At 39.5% G+C, this 16,944-nt stretch overlaps 1 pseudogene; it reads right to left on the minus strand.

The window, feature by feature from the left end:
• Window positions 1–10,004: 10,004 nt before the first annotated feature.
• Window positions 10,005–11,821, minus strand: LOC109445252 (WD repeat-containing protein 1; annotated as a pseudogene).
• Window positions 11,822–16,944: the final 5,123 nt, after the last annotated feature.

Consider the following 16,944-nt stretch of genomic DNA (forward strand, 5'->3'; position numbering starts at 1 on the left):
TCTCAGACACACGCAGACACCCCATATAAGTGCCAAAATGATACTCTACAGTTGGCATTTTGTTATCCAAACTTTGGTGCAATTGAATCTGCAATGTGTTTGAAGAAGTGTCACATTCTTCACACTAAATGGCAAGACTGACTCACCAACAGTATAGTTCTGGTATGTAGCCAGTCTACCAGGATTGAAGTACCACTTATCAAAACACAGTACTGTCAAGATGGAAATAAATGTGTAGAAAACAGATGTAACGAGACACCTATACAACTCATATACTCTTATATACTCAGTAGGCTGAAGTAAAAGAGGTAGAAGGAATGTTCTAAAAAGGAACCTGGAACATAACACCCAGGAAGAAATCATGGATACCCAGGCCTTCATAGTGTGAATCATTATGAGATAAATTTTAAGTCAACATGGGTAAAAGAACAAATAGTGAGTTTACCTGCAGGAAGGCTCTGCAGTTACAAAGCAAAAAATTTATAATAACTCCAGGTCTCAGTTTTCATTATGATCCATGCTACTAGAGCCTTTTTAAACCACTGTCAATGACAACTTCTGTGATAAAAGTTAGCAATGTGCATCATCATAATTGACCAAATTGTCACTGATCATGATGGGTTTGAGATAAAGTACTCGCAAGTATAACTATAGGAAAAAAATAAAAGCAAAACCAAAATAAATTTAGAAATATAAATAATAGGCATAGAACAAATGGTTTGTCCCTCAAATGAATAAGAACTGCCCTTCATATTTTCATTTGCAATGGAACAAGTTTGACTTCTGACTTTAATCTCTTCCACCAACTCAAGACTGTCTCATAAACTTGATGGATCCAAAAAGGCTTTACATTGGGCCCTATAGTGGAATTCACAATCATTCTTACTTGAACTCAAGCCACATCAAGTGTTTCCACTGTACCTGATCCTCTTTTCCTCCTTATCTCAAAAATCACTGCATCAACTTGCTGCCCCTCACCACATGTCTTAAGATAACCAGAGACTCGTCCCATCCACTAAGAACACATGTATTTATTTGATATTCTTCAAAAATACCCAAGTGCTATAACTCTGCAGATTCTGGGTATTTCCAGTGCTGATTTTGTCTTCCCCACAATATATTCCCAAAATCATCATTGAAATTTTTCATCATTGCCTCTCCAGCACCCAGGCTTATATTTGACATAACGCGTATATTCAGTGTTTGTTCAACAAATGATGGGTACCTCTTACCATAAAATGCTCTGTAGTACATATTTCTGTCTATCTAAAAATTGGGTTAACTTCTGTCTGAACCATCTAATTATACATTGACTCTACTCATTAAATTACCCAAATTTAAAATCATCTGAAAAGTATGTTCACACCTCTATATTGATTTACTATGCCCCAGTGCTAATAATTACCCCATCTCAGTTCCTATGTCTTTACTGCTAATGATCATAAAGTCCACAAAACCAGCATTTGTACAAATTGACTTGTCAACCAATCATTATGATATAAGATCTTAACGAGGTACTTGGGCCTTTTAGAAATTATATTTGTGGATCCTTCAGTCTAAAGGTGGTGCGTATGCGCTAATGTTCTTTGGTCAGAAGGTGTATACATAGGCATGCAAAAGGCATGCCAGGGAACCAGATGCAAGTTTCAGGAGTCTACAGCTGGAAAAGTTGGAAGAAGTTTAAGGCAGGCAAGAACATGGCTGACGGTTCAGAGATATTAATACAAGTGCTATATGGAGAGAAAAAAAAGTCTTCTATTACCTTTCTTTGATGTTTGTTCACATTGCATTCTCAGCTGCACCAATAATTAATAACATCAGTATTACTTCAATTATATTCATCATGTTTACATATTTCACCTCACTGGTGAGCTAGCACACACAGCTGATCTAAATAGAAGACCCTGGTGAGTTTAGAGACACAAAATTCTAAAATTAAAATAGTGTGTGTGACATGCTCACTTATCCTGATGAATATACCAGTGAAAGTTTTGAGGAGTTATTGTATTCTAAAACTAGTGCTCACCAACTACATCAACAGGAACAATTCTTTGGTATCTTGTAGAAAAACAATATGTGCTGAAGTTATATTGCAGGGCTTTTAATTAGCCACACAGTTTACAACACACTAGAACAAAAACTGTCTGCCTTGGTGGGATTTCTACTTCCAATGTTGATAGTTCTGGAATAGAGTTTGCAGCTTTCTTCTGTCCACAAGCCCCCCACCTCCCCACACACACACACAACCTCACACCCCCAATTTCCATAATCTTTTAAAACCAAAGCTGTAGGTCAGGCTAGTTCAATACCTGCAGAGAGAACTCTGAGTGACATTTAAGTCAACCTTGGAAATAGGCAGCGATCTCCTTGGTTAGAATGAATACCAAAGAATGTCAATTTCACTTATTTTTAAGTAACAATGTGGGCTCTGGAAAGAGGAAAGGTTGATAACATTTTGATTTGTTGTGAGGTTTTTTTTGTTTGTTTGTTTGCTGCAATTACTGTTTCTTTTTGGGAGATTTTTGTTTTCAGTTTTGGTTGAATGAGACTTATTTGCAAGCTGGTTTGAAGGCTAAGTCTCCAATATCTAGTACCTTTTTTCTTAGTTTATAAAATCCTCCTGACCCCTGATAGCATGAAATCTCTACATTCTGAGAAGTCAGTTTCTTGAAGTGTTGAACAAATTGTCTTTCTATTAATTCTTAGTAATTAATTGTTTCCACCTGGTAGTCTTAGCTGCCCAAATAAATCATCAATTCTTTGAGGGTAGGACAAAATCTTTTTATTCTGTCTCCCTTTTCTATTTGTCATAGCTTTGAGCACATGTTTAATCCATACACTATAAATATGTTGTTATTTGCAAAGAACTATAATAGTCATTAAGGGTAGGGGAATGAATGGGATGAGATCCCTACTCACAAGGAGTTTCTGGAGAGAGACAGAGAAGGTAATAATTGTAGCATAATGTGAAACATCTATAGCATATTGATAAAAAGAGTTCAAGATAGCTGTGCTAAGAGGGCTACCTGACAAGAGCTGTGATCCTATATCAAGGGATGCAGCCAGCTGATGCTGACTCTCAGAGAGGATGCTGAAGGAATACTTAGTCAGATTTCAGTCCCCTTCCTCCATCTCATGCCACACTGTGCTTGCCAAATGGCTGGACTCAACCAGAAGCTGGAGAACAAGGAAGCAATTAGGGTAGTCCACGCAGGTCCACTTTTCAGAGAACAAAACAGTGTGCTTAAAACTGCATAGTGGATCTTGAAATATAAATGAAAGATATCCAACACAGACATGGACTTGAGGGTGTTAGTTTAGATTTACATATAACAAATGGCATGTGTTTATAGGATATTCAGGTGGGGATAGAAATCCAGGGCATGAAGTTCAGGAGAAAGATCTGTGCTAAACAAATGGATTTAGACCCTACTAATCTACGGATAGTTGAAACCATGAGAGTAGATGAAATAACTTATGAGGAGAAAAAAAAAAGCCACATGAAGAATCCTGCTAATTCCAGTATTTTAGGTGTAGAATAAGGAAACAGAGCACATGAATGATGTAAAAGGCATCATTAACTAGGTGAAAAGAGAACCAGAGAAACTAACTATCATGAAGTATTGGGAAGAAATGGTCAAAATAGCTCAACACAAGAGAGGTCAAATAAAATAAGGACTGAAAAATGCTCATTCAATCTAACAATGAGGAGATCTCTGACACTCTCAGTGACAATAGTTTGATTGGAAAGTGAGGATATAAGCCTAATGCAATGGAAGAAAACTAGTGTCTTGGTGATCCATAGAAAACAGAGTCTGAAACAAATGCTTCATGGGAGATGCAATCCCAACTCAGCAATGATGAGGAGAAAAGAACAGGAAGCAGGCAGGAGGGAAAGCAAATACAAAGAGGTGCATTATGAGCCATCTACAGACTTGTGAGAAGATCCAGCCAGCTGCTCAGAGTTTGGGTAGGCCATATGGAACCATTCACACTGTGGAACAATCCAACAAAGGGAAAAAGAAAGAGGGATATATCTGCTAGATCTCTTCCTGCCCCACCCTCCAACTCCTGTCTCTTGTTGGTCAAAGTTTACCTTAAGAGGTATAAATTCCCCTTTATTCTCAAGTTGTGCCACACAGCCCTTCAAGGAAATCAGTACCACACAGCTCTGCATCAGAGTCCTAAGTGGTGGAAGGAGCCCAAACCTTTGTGGATCCAGTCAGCCCAGACCTTGGCACTGGAACAGCTATGACTCTTTCCTGGGAAAGTGTGACCCAGGCCATGCAAAGGCACTGCCCTTGTCTTCCGCAATGGGGAGTGGGTAAGGAGACAGCTGTGGACGTGGAAGTCCACTGAGAACCGAGCAAGTAGTCGGGCACCCAGGACGCAGCAGGGGTCATACAAATCTGGATAGGTTGATACATTGGATCTGACACAGATAGGAAGTGAAATCTGACACAGTAGACACTCCTTCATGAAAAGTGACTGAAAAAGGAAGAGAAGTAGAATGAAAGGTAAGGAGGACTCCAGGACAGGAGCGTGACAGCGTGGAAAAGGCACGGACTCCAGAGCCAGATTGCTTGGGTGTAAATCCCTGCTCAACCTCTCACTATCTGTGTGATCTTGAACAATTCATTTATTCTTTCCTGTGCCTCAGTGTCCTTATCCCTAAAATGTAGCTATAACATCATCTACCTCATATGTTGTTGTGAGTTATTATATATGAGACATTTAGAACTGTGTCCAGTACATACTGGGCTTTATTTCAATGTTTGATAAGGATCGTTTGTTTCATAGACACATGTACATCTTTTCATGCTTAGGGGGAAAAAAGATCATTTTAATGGAAATACTGAAAATATAGGAGAGATAAGGAATTATTGATAGAGAAAACTATCAGAATGGATAGTATTTCTTCATGGGTAAAAGGATTATTGCATAATAAGCACTGTCTGATTTTATGCTTAGTGATTGATGAGAAATAACATATTATATGAAATAATCATGCATGGTTTACATAAGCGTTTTTTGTAGTATTTACTAGCCTAAATTTTAAAGTGTTATGTAGTAATGAAATTCACTGTATATGTACACATGAAGGCCTGGAATAAATATTAATTAATGAATGAAAAAAATGAAGGAATGATTGAATGAAAGTTAATATTTACTGTTCTGCCCATTTAGTTGCTATACTTTCATCTGTACTACAGGATCTTATGTCTTAAACTCTTAAATGAATCCAAAGCAGGGGAGACAGAGTATTCTGTGAATGCAGATTCACCAGCCACTAGATTTTAGAATTAATTTCATAGTAACTGATGTGTCTGCACTGGGCTCTGAGCACTCATATGTCTATCCTATTATTATATACATACAGCCTTTACCTGCGGATGCCATGTTCCCAGTTTGTATGCCTAGGCTTCTGACTAAAGTTTCCAGTTCAGCACTCCAATTTTTCTCCAGAATTAGAGATCAGCCCTAAACTTCAGTTCATGTATTTGAGTCTTCGGTTTCCTTCCTATCTTTGTCAGAGTAGGAAAGGCTGGACTCTGTCCCTTGATCCTATCCAATGGTTTGGTTCCCTTTGACACCACAACACAATGCTTCTCTTAATTTGGCTGAGCATGGCCATTGCCTCAATTTCTTTCCAGCTGGATAATGGATGACACCAGCCTGCATCATCTCAAGTTCACAGGGGTCCTTTGGAAACCATACTGAACTGTTGGCTTCTTCTCTCAGAGGCCAGCACTAAAATTGGATCATTTCACCCCGCCCATGATCTTCGCAACTACCTCTTCTAGCTTCCTTTTCTCCCCCATTTTCCTATTTTTACAGTGGAGATTCCAACAAACCTGCTGATGAAGTCATTTCTTCTAAAGCATGCCCACTCTAAATGTGATTTTGTGCTTCTCAAAAATAATGTGCAGATGTTAATGAGAACTCGTTTTTATATACTCGTTTTTTGTAGAAATATAAAGTGTTCATGACCCTGACAGGTATACAAAATTAAAATATATTTAATTTTTAGAGGGTAACATTTTTCAACACTTCATAATTCTTCCTTTAATTCTTCTTTTGAACATCATGAAGTTCTCTAGTTCTTGTTGTGAAGAGCCTTCTGATTCCAGAAGCAGTTTAATATACCGGAAAGAGTAAGAACTTTGTAGTCAAACAGCCATGGGTTCAATTTCTGTGAAAACTACTCTGTGTCACTTTGGGCAAGTTACTTAGCCTCTCTGAGCCTCAATTTCTTTAGCTATAAAAATAGGGTTGATAACACCTGCCACAGAGTGTTGCATGAGGGATAAGTGAGATCAAAGATCAAAAGTACTCAGTCCAGTGCCTAGCACTCAGGGAAAGATAATTCCCTCCCTTTTCTTTCCTTTCTTCTGGTAATATGCAGTAAAGATCAAACAGACTTCAGAATCACTCACAATCAGTTCTATTCCTGAAGACATCATACAATTTTTATAAGCCACTCCAATATCAGAAACATAACTATAAAAGCTTAATTGTCTGAGTTTTTCTTCATACATAGACTAAGCAAATTTGAGCAATTTTATAAATTGGAAGCATTTTAAGGCATTTTTAAACAGAAGCTTATTTATTTACTTATTATGCAGCTTCTGGTCATTTTGAGTGGGCAATCTGCCTTATTGTTATAGTGCAATTTTACAGCTGTGACTACGAGGCATATATAAAAAGAGGTTCCTTGAAAAGTGAAGGTGTGTGTATTTGCTTTACCCCAAAATTAGGTTATGTTCAATAAGTTCAACCACAACCCTAAAACCTGAAATTTTCTTCTTGGATGTATCAAAAGGGTCAGAACCTTTTCCAATTATCAGAAAAATCTTATGCATTTCTTTACATGATCATTAAACAAGGGGATGTGTCCTGCACCAAGAAAACTGTACATGAATCCTCCTCTTTGTGCTTTGAGACAAGCTATAGCTCATGGCAGTTCCAGTGACTTCCTCTGATATCTCTCTACTAAATCTTGTGTCATCATCCAGGCTATCATATTCATTACTCCACCTCCTAGATTTTATATTTCCTTCTTTCCATGTGGAAGTTTGGTCCCAAAATTCTTTGACATGCCATTCATTGATAAATGCAGTCTACATTCCCTCCCTTGGGCTCTATAACTATTTCAGCCATAAAGCACAGTGTAAATGACACTGGCAGCTTCCACTTCTCAATTCTCTTGGGATACTTGCTTTTGAAACCCAGCCACCATGCTGTGAAGAAGCCCAAGGTGTCTCTGGAGAGGTGTACTTGCAGAATCAACTTGCCAACTATGTAAACAAACTATCTTAGAAGCAGATCTCTATCCTTATATGAGCTGTCCCAGCTATCCTTGCTGAACCCTGCAAAAATTTCAGATTTATGGGCACAATAAGTGACTGCTATTCTTTTAAGCCACTAAGTTTTGGAGTGCTTTGTTGTGCTGAAATAGAAAACTGAAACAATTCCTTTCGGTTTGACTTCCCACTGAGAGGAGTTTAGATAATATTTGGATGGGTTGTAATCCCATCCAGTCAATGGGTTGTAATCATTTATCTTTAGAAGGGAAATGGCCCCAACTTGTCTCTGTTGTATCTATCTCCTCACTACTCCCTCCTGCCATTACCTCGATTTCCTCTACTACCTTTCCCTTTAATCCTATATTCCTGGTGTTTTGGTCTCCTCGTAGCTCCTCATATGTACAAAACATGGACCCAACTCAGGTACTTTACATTACTGTCCTCTATCTAGAATCATCTTTGCCCAGATACCCACTCCAGTCAGCTCCTTCTGTTACCATAGGCAGAAAGGTAGAGAAGGCCGTGGGTAGAGAGGAGGAGGAATGGAAGGAAGAGTTAAGGGGAGACTAAGGAGGGATGAGATGAGGTCACTCTTAAGAAAAAGTGCAGCTACCAGACCAGCCAGAACTACATTTCGGTGGCCGAGAGCAGATCCAGGATGCCATCTTGCCCTTCAAAATGAACTTTAGCTAATTATAATGAATTACAATGTTATTAGCATTGTGGTTAAGGAAAATCTGCACCCTGTGTTGCCATGACTGAGCCAAATAAGGACAAAATCCCTCCTCCTGATGGGAAGGAGTGGTCAGTCAGGACCCTCCTAGGAATGCCTGTAACACCACCCCTAAGTCTTAAGTATTTCACACTTCCATTTTTAGAAATATATTCCCAAGTCTCATTGTTCTTTGGGGTAACTGCTCTTTTCCAGCCCACATTGACCATCTTGAGGGTCTACTATCCTTTTTTATTTATTTTCCTAATAAAAAAAAAAAAAAGGAGTGTACTATCCTTTTAGTAAATCTGCTGCTTACTTGGCTTATTTGGTGCGCCCTTGAATTCTTTCCTGTGGTGTACACCAAAAACCTGTTACTGGTGACACTATGAGTCTTCGCTCAAAAGTGACTATTTCAATGAGAACTACTCTATTTAAATTGCAAATTCACCTTTACCAGAGAACTCATTATATCCTTTACCCTACTATAATTTTCTTCATAACATTCATTAACTGATCTATTATTTCTCCATCAGTAGAATGTAAAATCAATAAGTACAGGGATTTTTAAGGATTTTTTTTCTCTTTGATTCAACAACCTAATATTTGGTGTTCAATAAATGTTTGGTAACTAAATAGAGACTACATAGAGATCAACTATCTCTAAATGATATATATATAGCAATCATCTCTTGCTATGGTATGCATTGTTTTACTGAAAGAGATGAAGAAATCAGAGCTCAGTAGGGTGAGATGCATGGGAAAAAAAGACAGAAAAGAAGCAGATCTTAAGTATGACAGAGGTATTTAAAGTTGTGGAGCCCAGCAGCCAACCCACAGAGTTACTACAGGACAGAAAAATTCCTTGCCTGCAGTAAAAGACCCAAAACTTTAGGGCAGTGAGTGATGGAGGAGACTATGGCTGTATAAAGGTGGGCAATGAGGCTGCAGTGAAGCTGAGCCCCTAACCCGTTCCGTGAGACCTACAAATTTTGTCAGTTTTTGAACTTTGTACAATTGGAATTAATCAGTATACATTCTTTGATGTCCGGCTTCTCTTGCTCAGCATTATTTTCAGTGTTCTCCATGGTGTTATGGGTAGCTATAGTTCATTTACTTTTCATTGCTAAATGGTATCTCATCATATTACTATATCACAATTTGTTTATTCTTTCACCAGTGAACATTTGTGTTATTTCAACTTTTGCTCTTTTATACTCATAAATACTGCTGCTAAGAATATTCTGATACATATAACCTGGTACAAATAAGCTTTCATTACTTTAGTTAAAATACCAGAAGCAGAACAGCTGGATCATAGGAATGAATATCATCAAGTTCATTGATAACATCACCTTTTTCTAAAATGTTTGTACCAATTTACATCCCAGCAGTATACGAGTTTTTGTCGTTCCATATTCTCATCAACTCTTGTTTTGAGTTGATTTTTTTTTTCTTCCTCCTTTCTTCCCTCTCCCCTCTCCTTTCTTTTTGGTTATAGAAGAGAAGTTTTAAATTTTTTTGTGGTTGAATTAATAAATCTTTTCCCTTGTGGTTGCTATTTTTTGTGTCTTACATACGAAAACTTTACTACCTTGGAGTGAAAAAGATCCCATGTGGTCTCTGAAAACGTTTTTGTTTTACCTTTCACATTTAGGTCTATATTCCATGCTAACTAATTTCTGAGTATAAGTTAGAATATAGTTTCATTTTTTTCCAAATAGATACCCAATTATTCAGCTCCATCTCTTTTTTTTTTTTTAAGTGCTCACGTTATTTTTATATGCAAACTGTCACTGTCTAAAGTTTTCAGAAGGACATGTACAGATACTGACCCTTGCAGAGCCCAGGGTCATCAGGAATTAAGCACCCTCCCTCCTGAGTAGGGCGGGGGCACAGAAGCGTTACAAAAATATTTAGAGAAATGACTGTTCTGCTGCGGTTAAACTCTAGTCCCGATTTGCTCCGTCCAAAGATGGGGGTCCTCAGTAAGCGATTGTCCACTCTTTGACAGAGGCATCGTGGGAGGTCGTGACCAGCATATGCTCATCCAACCAGGCCAGGCTGCCATCGTGGCAGAGTGTGCATCTTTGGATCTTGATTCTGGTCTCGGGGTCCACTCAGGGTCCAAAAGCTCGTTGTCTGGTGACCAGGCCAGGCCGATGATCTTTGCATGGTGTCCACAAAAAATGCTGTTCTCCAAGTAGCCTTTAGCAACACTGAAGATCGTGACCACCTTGCTGGCTTTGCACAGCACGAGGAAGGTGTGGTTGTGGGAATACACCAAGTCAGTCACAGGGCCTTGGCCTTCAGCAGCTTGCCCTCGTCCTTCAGCAGGATGCACAGGATGGAGTATAAGCAGACTTTCCTGCCTGTTCTCCTGACAACTACCATGTCCCCACTGGAGTGTGCTGCTACCACTTTGGGCTCGTAGTCAGGGTCGTCAAGACTGCAGCACTTCTTCTGACCCTTCAGCATGCCTATCTGCTGGATGTAAACAACCACGTATTCTCGATGGCCGACAGCTATGCACTTTGGTTGGACGTCCAATTTCTCGACTCCCTGTCTGCTATAGTCCCACATCATGAGGTTGGTGTACCACACCGTGTTGTCCACGGGGAAGCTCAACAGCTGTCCACGCAGAGTCACCCATAATCATCCTGGACAACTGGTTCGTGTGGCCCTTCCCAGAGAAGGGGTCGTTCTTCCCCATCTCGATATCCCAGCAATTAATGTGTCCGTTGTGGCTCCAAGAGTAGATATAGGACTTGCCGTAGTTTTTATGCAGCCTCAGGCACTGGGTCAAGTTGCTGTGATGATCCGCAGAGGTTGGCTGGGTTGTTTTTGTCCAGGTAATTGATGTACTCAGTGAGATGCTGAGGAGGTGGTTCTTCTGCCTCAAACAGCCCAGCTGCTGGTCCAGAAAGGTGGAGCCCACGGTAAAGTGTTGACAACAGAGTTCACATTGAGGTCCCAAATTTTAGAAGTTTTTGTCTCCGGAAGCAGAAAGCAAATGAGTGCTATCAGGACTCTAACTAATAGCATAAATACCTCTGTCATGAGCCTTGCTTCCTCCCAGTGAGCACGCTTTCTCTCCCTTCTTGCCATCATAGATGTATTATATCTAGTGGTCAGCACTGGCAGTAGAAAGTCTGTTCCCATTGGGAGAAAATATCACGCGCAGTTAACAAAGCAGCTGTGGTAGCCAATTGTAAACTTGAACTTGAAAGGTGGCCCCTCAAAGAACGTGGCACAGTTATCATCGCTGCCCATGACCAGCTGGTATGGCCTGTTCTGCTGGATGTCCAAGCTGTTGATGGTTTTGTTGTGTCCCATGATTTTGCGCATGGAAGAACCACTGTCCCACAAAAAGACGGCTCCAAACTTCTCCCTTCCTTCCCCAATCAACTGCGATCCTCTTACTTTCTTCGGTCCAAGCAATATCCTTGATCTTCCCAGCGAAAAGCTGACATTCCTACTTCAAGAGGTACTCCATCTGTGTGGTATTTCAGATCCTCATCTTCCCAGACACATCTCCAAAAGTGATGTAGAAACGGTTTAGCTTGTCCCTGGCCACCACCGTTTGATGGGCATGCTCTATATAGATGTCAGCAAGGATTGGGTTGTTGACGTTTCTGAGAGTCATGCACTTTCCATTGGTGTAAAGAAAATTGTTGCTCCTGGGGTTGCCGCTGATGATTTTGGAGATGCCCCTCTCCATCTGGGGGAGGCTGACAAAGAGCTTCTCTGTTGCCTCTACTGGGAGAGGTGGCCGCCATGTTGGAGGAGTGCAGGGGACCATGAGAATTTCTGGTCCACGATCCTGGCAGGGCCTTTTGAGAATGCCTTCACCATGCCTGCAATGCCAACTTTGCCCCTCCTCATGCTGAGATCACTGCAGGTTGCTTCCAAGGGTGGCAGGACACTCACCAGCCTATGCTTGCACCCCTCCCCATCCAGCTCCATGTTAGTCTTTCTCCATGTTCTGCAGTGCCACCATTATCATGGGTCAATATCATCATGAGTCATTTCTGAATTCTACTCTGCTCTTTGAATTCTAAAATCCAATTATTTATCTAACCCTGCACTAAAACCACACTGTTTTAATTCCTATAGCTTTACAGTAAGTCTTGACATTTAGTAGCATACTTACTCCTACCCAGGATCAGCTACATAAGGACCCACTGAAAAACAAAAACGTGGGGCCTTTTCTTTAAAAATTATTATGAACATCAAGATGATGACAGCAGAGTGTTAAACTAAGCATGAGGCCCTTCCAAGTGCAGGACTCTGAGTAACCTCACAGGTCACATGGCCACCAAGCCAGCATAGCTCCTACCTTAAATGTCAGTGTTCATGAATAAAGTTTTATTGGAAACAAGCCATGATCATTCTTTAATGTATTATCTATGGCTGCCTGTGTGTTACAACAGCAGAGCTGAATAGTTGCAGCAGAGCCTGTGTGGCCCACAAGTCTAAAATATTTATTATATGGCCCTTTAAGAAATGTTTGCAACCCCTGCCTAAGATTTCAAATATAGTTTTAGAGGAGTAGGAAAGAATTTATGGAGAAAGTAGAAGTTGGGTTGTGCCTTGAATGATGAGCAGTATTTGATATGTTAAGATAAAGGGGAAATGCCTCTTAGACATGGAGAAAGCATGAAAAATTTGTGCGGTAAGGAATAAATGTATTGAAATCAGGCCAGTGAGAATGACCTATTAACACAGAGTATGCACTTTGGGAAATAATGGAAGATAAGCTTGTAGAACAAGAAAGCATCCAGAAAACTTTGGAAAATGGAATCTAAAATTTAAAGAACTTTTCCAAAAGCAAGCATACCCCATTTTAGGAGTATGAGACATGTGTAGAAGACATTTTTTCTTGAAGCATAAACTTGAACATGGTGAAAACTGAACATGAAAAAGAAATCTTAGTACTCCTGTTCCACGTTGTAAACCAATATTTTGACGTATGTTTTTCAGTAGTGTTACCAGGCATATAAAATTATCACATACATACACATACACACATTTCTATAATTTTTCCTATTTATAGTCATCAATAACAACTTACGAATAATAGCTACTTAATTAGTATTTTCCTTACCTCGGATCGTGTGTCTCCCAAATGAAATAGCTACCCTTACCCATGAGTCTTCTCTATGGCCCCTTTTGAAGGCCATAAAGCTCTCATTATTTACCTCTCAACTATAGGCAGACAGGACAGTAATCACATGTCAACTTTATTGAATATTTGCCTGTTCTCCTATAGGATATGAGGTCCTCTGACATAAACTAAGCCACTTCTTTCTTTTATCTGCCCACTGGCTCGGTCAAGGTGCTGTTACTATTCTGTACCAAAGCTGTCCAAAAACCAAACCATAAAGGAGGAAAATCTGTATTTTCAGTGTCCTTTATGCTCGCCCTCTCATAACAACATTACAACTAGGATTTCCCCAGCATGGCGGTCTAGATAGTCTGCTTAGTAAAATAAATTTATTTTTTACCTTCTTGTCTCCTACATCAGTCTCCTTTAAATGTTAATGACTAATGGCAATTTAATGTGTTAGGTACTGGGGAAATTAATTTTTAACAGGATTTTTTTAAACAGCAAAGATTTAAAAACAAAAGGAATGAATTTTAATAGAAACATTTCACACAATGCATTTGAAATGATACTTGCAAGCACAGTTCTTTCTAGCAGTCTTCAAAAAAAAAAAAAAAAATCAGGCCATGTAGCAACTGTCATCTCCCTTTACCTTTATGTAACAGCCTACCTAGCAGTCAATGTTCATTGTGTATCTAGAGGTATAGCTATTGCCCAAGGAAACCCTCCGGAGCTTAGGAGCTTTGAGGCTGAGTGGGCCCCTGAGACCAATCTGGAAGTCACACTACTTAGGCTATTAAGGTAACCCTCTACCTACTGGAATATACTGTTCACTCAAAAAGGGATATTTATAGGGTTTGTGGAAACCTCTAGGCTCCATAAAATAATAGATTTGCATGCAGTACCCACTTCAACTAAATTCTCTTACAGTTCATAGGAGAAATTCACTTGCTGAAAATCAGTTACTCAGCTTAAGAGTTTAATTATTCATTTGGTCCTGAGCTGCAGGAGTAAAGTAGGAAAGGCTCAGCCAAGCAGGCCAGACTCTCAGAAAAGGAAGAAGCCCTCACAACCGTCTCTGGGTCTTTTCATAGGACCGAATGTTAGCAAAAAAACTTGGTACAATTCATGATGGGAGACCCATGTGAAAGGCTTAAGAATTTTCTAGTATTTTATCATTAACAACTGTTGTCTGTGGATTCAAATTTTTGAAATGGAAAGGAGGAAAAAAGAAGGAACTTTTAATATTTTTACTGTGCTAGGTGCTTTAGAAATTTTATGAAGGTATAGCCACAACTTGCACCATTTTAATGATAAGGAAACTAGATCATAGAACTTAAGCCACTGAAGCAAGAACACATGATTAACTCTACTCTATATATCTCCTGGCTTCTCTTTATTCATTGAGTGGCTATATTCATTTCTTTGGGTCTCTGGTTCAGGCTGCCAAATAGTACTGCTTTGGAATCCTGTAGCTGAGTAGCAGTTGATGGATTTTATAGTATGAACTCAAAATAACAAAAGAGAAAAAAATCATGTATTATGATGTTACTTATTAATTAAACAGTCTGTCTATAATAAGACCTGCCATCCCCATAAATTGATCTCTAGCTCGAATGTCCACATCTTATTTTTAAAAATAATCGCTACCATTAACATCTTTTTGGGGAGACTTCTAGGTGCCAGGTAGTACTGACTGTATACCTTATCTTTAATCTTTCCAACAACAAATTAAATATTTCCATTTTACAGATGAGAAAACTGGCTAAATTACCTCCTAGGATAGTAAATGGGAGAATAGGAATTTGAACCTAAGTCTCTCTGTCTCCTTTGCCCAGTATTTATCATTGTATCAAGCCCTAGAGGTATATGATTACACCATCTTTATCTCAAAGCCTGAGGAAGTTTAGAAATTAAATACTAGTAGAAATTTACCTCTTTCAGGGTTAATCTAACATTTCTATGCACCCACTCCATTCATTTTCAATAGAAATAAACAAGAAAGTTGAGCTCTTTCAGAATACCCAAACATGCAACAGTCCTTTGCCTTATCAAAGGAAGCCCATGACATCAGCCTGTTTAGACACCTACCAGCAGTGCAAAGACCTGCTACCTGAGAATGATTCTGCAAGTTTCCAGGAGTTAATGAGAATCTGTTTCCTGACATCACTCCCTCATCTTAACTCCTGAATCTTGAGCCCTGTCTGCATTAACCATAGCTTTAGGTGCCTTGAGGCTGAAAGAGCCATTTTATCAAGACTCATTCATCCAGTGGCCATAACAGATGTATCTCTTAAACTACCATTTGTATGCTGATGACTCTCAAATTTGTACTTCAACTTCAGCCTGAGTTCTGGCTTTATATATTAACTGTCTCCACAGTATTTCCACTTGGACATGCCCTAGGCATCTCAACATAATATGACCAAAACAGAACTCTTGATACTATGCCTCCATCTAAATAAATTATTAAGTTTTTTCCAATCCTTCCATAGCTTAAGAAATGGAGAGTAGAGAAGTGACACTCTCCACCAGCTGCTCAGGTAAAAAATCTAGAAGCCAATTTTGATTGCTCTCTTTTCCTATCGTCCAATCCATTAATATGGTCTAATGCACCTACCACTTCTTACCAATTCTGCTCCCAAAACTAAATTCTAAGCCAACATCATGACCAGCCTGAACTACAGGAACAGTCCTAATGGGTCCCCCTAACCCACCCTTATCCCCTACAATTCATCCCCTATACAGCACTTTCTAAAATATAAATTAAATTATGTTGCTCCCTTGTTTAAACCACTCCAATGGCTTCTCATTATGTATACAATACAATGGAAATATATAACACTGTCTGTGAAATTCTAGATGATCTTGGCCCCACCTCCTTCTCTCATTTGATCTCCCTACACTTTCCATCTTTTTTTGCTGTCTTGAGAAGTTCAAATGTGTGTTTCTCTCAGTGCTTGTCGGCATGCTATTTCTCTACTTGAAGCACCTGTCCTCCTGAAAGAGGCCCTCTCTGACTACCCCAAATAAAGCATCCCCCATCTCTGTAACTCCCTATCACTTTATCCTATTTTATCTGTTTGGAGAAACTTAATTAGTAAATTAATTTAGCTTAATTATTCATTTGCGTGTTTATTGTCTATCTTCCCCATCTCTTCCATTAGAATGTATGTTCTTTGAGAACAGGGGCATGATTTTTTTTTTTCACAGCTGGATCTCCTGTGCCTAGAGCAGTGTCTGGCACACAGTAGGTACTCACATGATTATTTATGGATTCTTGGACTGGCTGATTCCAGAAAACAAGACATCAGACTCCAATCCAGAGAAGGAACACCAAGACAACAGACTGCTAACTCCATTGACTCCCAGATTATATGCTTCAAGTTCTTCTGAGATCAAAAGTCTGGATTCTCTCACATAACTACCATAAGTGGAGTCAGAGTCAGTGATTAGTCTGTGTTCATAATAGTCCCTACGGTATATCAGCCCCCAAGAATCAATTTGTTGAATTTTCCCCATAGGGTTTGATAGAGTTATGCTTCTGCCATCATTTGATGGGAGAGAAGTCCTCTCAGAAGAAGTCATTTTAAATTATAAGCCATATCCAGTCCCACTACAGGGCTCTAACAAGTTCCTAGGATTGCAGCCCAGGTCAGCAGCCACTGTTTCTGAATGCCGTGTGAGTTCTCTGTCTCCTGAAACCTGTGGGTGAGATCTCAGAGATTACACTATACAGTACACTAGGATATGAAGTAGACCTTAGGTCTTTCATGCTGCTTCCTGGAAACAGCTACTGCCATTGCAGTCCATGGCTC

This window comes from Rhinolophus sinicus, linkage group LG01 (genome assembly GCF_036562045.2).
Source record: "Rhinolophus sinicus isolate RSC01 linkage group LG01, ASM3656204v1, whole genome shotgun sequence".
Lineage (NCBI taxonomy): Eukaryota > Metazoa > Chordata > Mammalia > Chiroptera > Rhinolophidae > Rhinolophus > Rhinolophus sinicus.